The sequence below is a fragment of the Staurois parvus genome, unplaced genomic scaffold (genome assembly GCF_062004578.1).
Source record: "Staurois parvus isolate SC_StPar_1 unplaced genomic scaffold, SC_StPar_1.0 ptg001008l, whole genome shotgun sequence".
NCBI classification, from domain to species: Eukaryota; Metazoa; Chordata; class Amphibia; order Anura; family Ranidae; genus Staurois; species Staurois parvus.
In genome coordinates this window covers 800,641-805,875 of record NW_028318804.1, presented here as the reverse complement: position 1 = coordinate 805,875, position 5,235 = coordinate 800,641, and positions in this window count along the sequence as shown.

Below are 5,235 nucleotides of genomic sequence, written 5' to 3'. Positions count from 1 at the left end.
TGTAAGCTCCAAGGAGCAGGGCCCTCCTAGCCCTCTTGTATTGAACTGTATTGTTGCTGTATTGTCTTCAGGGGCGGACTGACAACTCATGGGGCCCCCGGGCAATAGTGGATCATGGGGCCCCTGTGTCCTTGCCCAAACTCAAAAAAGCCTATAAAAAAAGACAATGAAAGGTACCAGGGGCATCTCATGGGGCCCCCTACTGACCCCGGGCTCTCAGGCAGTGCCCAAGTTTCCAAATGGTCAGTCCGCCCTTAATTGTCTCCCTTTATATTGTAAAGCGCTGAGCAAACGGTTGGCGCTATATAAATCCTGTATAATAATCTTACACATGCTGCTCCACTAGGGCCCCCAATACGATAGCTGAGTAAGTTCTATTGCAGCAGGTTAATTTTAAGGCTGCATTCTGGAGAGGCAGAAGAGCCATGTGCACGTTTGTTTTCAAGCTCCAGCGGCCAAACAGTGGAAATGCATTCTCTAAAATCTCCTTACTCGCCGTGATTGGGCAAAATATTTGAACTCTTTAAAGCAGTATTAAACGCAAAACCATAAATGCATTATATTGCAGCTTACCAAGCATTAGATGTGGTGGCTGCATTAGTTTTCTTTTTTTTGGCTCCCCCCCCCTCCATTTTCACCTAGTGATCTGGCCAGCAACACACCTCCTATATTAGAGTGCCTCCACTCTGGGTAAATGAGCACAAGTGCCACATCTGGACAACAACATTGTCAGTCTGGGGGGAGGGAAGTGTTAGATGTACTAGCAGATTTAGATACACTAACAAATTAAGCAAAATTCCAGCTAACAATTTATAAGCAGAGACAGCGAACAGTTTTATCCTTTTGGGATACAGGTTTCACATAAAAGCTGATCATTCCAAGCACCCCTGTCAGTGGTAAACAGTTTGATTCATCCCTGTAACTGCTACATCTGCAGGACAGCGGGTTCTGTTGAAAAACAAAAGGACTTACTTATGGGATCACCAGGTGAAAATAAAGGAAAAGAAAGCCTAAAAAAATAAACTAATGCAGTCATCACATCTAAGAATTGGTAAGGTGCAATATAATAAATGTTTGCTTTTGGGTTTAACACTGCTTTAACCGTGCTGGAAATGTTACGATTGGGACAATTACATTCTCACTTGAACAACAACAGAATCATATTTGTGTTAAACACACTAGGGAGGAGAACCCTCTAAATAAAGGGAACTGGTTTTTCAAGAATAAAAATATCTGTGTTTGACTACGTGAGCAGTGGAAATTACAAGTATCACTTGGTATGTGTAGATGTGGGCTTTTTTTAAAGCAGGTTCACACTTATATGCATAGAAAAACGCCACATTTTACAGTGCAGATAGTGCCGGTTAAATGGTCAAATATGTCAAATAGTGACGCTTTGTTATGGTAATTTAATACATGATTCTACAGGAGAAGCTTCCTTTTATGTTAAAGACATTACTGGCTTTTCTTTATAGAAATATATAAAGCTAATTCAGTTTCTATAAGGCCCCTTTCACGCGGGTTGTCCGTTTTTCAGGTGGACCCAATCAGATCTGTTCTCCTCTATAGAGTGGCAGCTGTAAACGAACTTGTGTCCGATCCGCCAACAACAAATGGAAGGGGAACCATTCCCCCCCATCTGGGCAGATCTAAGGGCACCTGGTCAGTTTACATCTGACCGCCCATAGAGCAGAGTGGGCTGTGTTTGCTCTGCAAAAGTGGAGTGGACATGGAAGGGAATTCAGCTCAAAATTTAGCAATCTCCAGTTTTAGTAAATCAACCCCAATCAGCTTCCAGTTTTTTTGTCAAAGCTTTATATAACAAGCTAAAGTTAGAAGCTGATTGGCTACCAAGCACCGCTGCACCAGATTTTTGCACTCTCTAGTTTTAGTAAACCAACCTCATTGCACTCATAAGGATCAGCACCTCAAGAAAAATATTTACAGTCTTTCATTTGTGTGCATCTAAGTCTATGGTGTGGAGGACACAGTATGCTTTGGACCTCATCACTAAGGTGTCTGTTTATGAACCAGCAGTAATAGATCACTGCTCAGTTCTCCGGCATTCTCAGGAGAAAACAGTTCTCCTGTGAATGCCATTTATGAAGCATATGTAGATCAGTTCTCCAAACGAAGGGAAAACGGTCTACAAACGCTGGAAAACGGTCTACAAACGCTGGAAAACGGTCTACAAACGCTGGAAAACGGCTGATTTTACTATAATCTCGCGAGATTATAGTAAAAGATCAGTTTACTAAGCAGAGGTAAATTATCTCTGCTTAGTTTGCGGTCCCTCCGATTCTCCAGCTCTGGGCTGGAGAATCTGGAGGGAGAACACAGATCCCCAGCGAAGGGCTGAACATGTTCTCCTGGGTGTCATAAACTGTGAATGACCATAGAATAGTTGTGATCCTCTGAATCGCAGCTATTCTGTGTGTCATAAACGGACACCTAAGTACTATATGCTCAGTATTTGTGTGTGGCAGACATTTGTTCCCTGAACTGTTGGATTGCACTACCAGGAAGGAGGTATCCATGTATAAAATTATCAGCACCACTCACAAAGCTGAATGGCCCCAAGGGACTGTAAGCATATAATAGCCATCGGAGGCCATGGATAGTAAAGTAATATATGGAAAATCGAGCAATATATGAAGTAATGCTGTATGTTTATGCCAAGTATTTGAGGTGAATACTATTTCAGTCCATGATTAATGGGGATGTATATGGAAAGTCAAAGATTATATGAAAAAAGGCACTTTATGTTTGTGTTCATTAGATACAGGAGGCGAATGCTATCCATACCGTTTATAAACTGGAGGGACATCATATCTATTAATGCCCGGTATACAGTATATAGGCACATGCCTGAGATTATGAACTATATTTAAAGGTAGGGTACATTTTTCCTCTAATACAGTGTATTTTGTTCAATAGTTGTGGTTATTGTGATCCTCGTTGTTGGCTTAACATTGGCCTTTTATACCTTCTGATCAAGTATTTTTATAAATAATTTAGTCATGATTATGAACATCCTATATTGTTATAAATGGATATATTCTCATTAATAAATATTCTCATTCCTGATCAAGGGCAGAATGAGGCATATACCCATGTCCATAAATGCTGGCCACAATATATTTTTCAACATCATATATGCAGATAGGGGGGTATTTCTGAGAAGTGCCCGGCAATCATTAATGTACAATATAATGGTGACTATAAAATGTGATGTCTCATTGGATTAGGCATTTATATATCAGGCTTATTTAATGTACCATGGTAACTGTTGTTAATGGCTGGGCTGTATGAATAAAACAGTTTTTAAAGGGGTGCCAGGTATGCTTTATTTTTGTTTTTGATTCATTGATGTTTTGCTCCAGTAGATTTATTTTTTGGTCCGTGGAAGCCCAAAAGTCAGAATGTTATATTAGAGTAGGGGTCATTATGTGCAGGAGAGGAGTGCAGAGGGTATGAAAGGGGTCAAAATGCAGAGAAGAGGAGAGTGGAGGGTGTGAGACGGGGTAGTATGTAATGGAGATTAGAGGGGCAGTATGAACAGGAGATGAGAGGGGTAGTATGTAATGGAGATGAGAGGGTTAGTATGTACAGGAGATGAGAAGGGCGGTATGTAATGGAGATGAGAGGGCAGTATGTACAGATGGGAGGGGCAGTATGTAATGGAGATGAGAGGGGCAGTATGTACAGGAGATGAGAGGGGTAGTATGTAATGGAGATGAGAGGGGCAGTATGTACAGGAGATGAGAGGGGTAGTATATAATGGAGATGAGAGGGGTAGTATGTACAGGAGATGAGAGGGACAGTATGTAATGGAGATGAGAAGGGTGGTATGTACAGGAGATGAGAGGGGCAGTATGTAATTGAGATAAGAGGGGCGGTATGTAATTGAGATGAGGGGCAATATGTACAGGAGATGAGAGGGGCAGTATGTACAGGAGATGAGAGGGGCAGTAGGTACAGAAGATGAGGGGCAGTATGTAATGGAGATGAGAGGGGCAGTATGTAATGGAAATCAGAGGGGCAGTATGTAATGGAGATGAGAGGGGCAGTATGTAATGGAGATGAGAGGGGCAGTATGTACAGGAGATGAGAGGGGCAGTATGTAATGGAGATGAGAGAGGCAGTATGTACAGGAGATGAGGGGCAGTATGTACAGGAGATGAGAGGGGCAGTATGTACAGGAGATGAGAGGTGCAGGATATACAGGAGGTGAGAGGGGCAATATGTACAGGAGATGAGAGGGGTACTATGTACAGGAGATGAGAGGGGCAGGATGTACAGGAGGTGAGAGGGGCAATATGTACAGGAGATGAGAGGGGTACTATGTATAGGAGATGAGAGGGGCAGTATGTACAGGAGATGAGAGGGGTACTATGTACAGGAGATGAGAGGGGCAGGATGTACAGGAGGTGAGAGGGGCAATATGTACAGGAGATGAGAGGGGTACTATGTATAGGAGATGAGAGGGGCAGTATGTACAGGAGGTGAGAGCAGAGGGTATGAGAGGGGCAGTATGTAATGGAGATAAGAGGGGCAGTATGTACAGGAGATGAGGGTATGAGAGGAGCAGTATGTACAGGTGATGAGAGCAGAGGGTATGAGACTATCGGTTGCTCGGGCAGTCACATTGGTTCCTAGCATATTTTATGAATCTTGGTTGTGAGTATACACTTTTGTCATGTTTAAATAAATTCCTTTTTATCATGGTAATGCACGAGGAGAGTGCGCCCCTTCTTTCCTTTCTTCCATTATGGGAACTATGTGCAATGAGCAGTTACCTACTAATCTCCAGCCCTATCATGCTTGCTAGGGACAAGCTAAAAGTAAGAGTTCTGAAAACTTCCAGTGAAAATTGTAAGGCTTTGATGAAATTTGTCTATTTTGCTGCAATGCATTGGAGTCAAACACTGGGTAGGTGCATTTCAGGTGGTTTTTGGTGCTTTAGAAGGGAGTAATGGGCTACAGAGGGTTACTCCTGTGAACTATTCTAGTCCTACTTTTGTGCCAGAAAACCACCCTTGATAGCCGTTTTTTTGTGGGGTTTCTCTGACACCTTAATATTATTTTAAGGGTTCCTCCATGGTTAAAAGGTTGAGTGAGACTGGTGTTATGGAAGTTACCCAGACAACAGTCAGAAATATCAGACTCTCCTATGTGCTGTGACGTATAGGAAGATGGAATGTGAATCGTATGCTGCTTGCTCTTCCTGTTTCA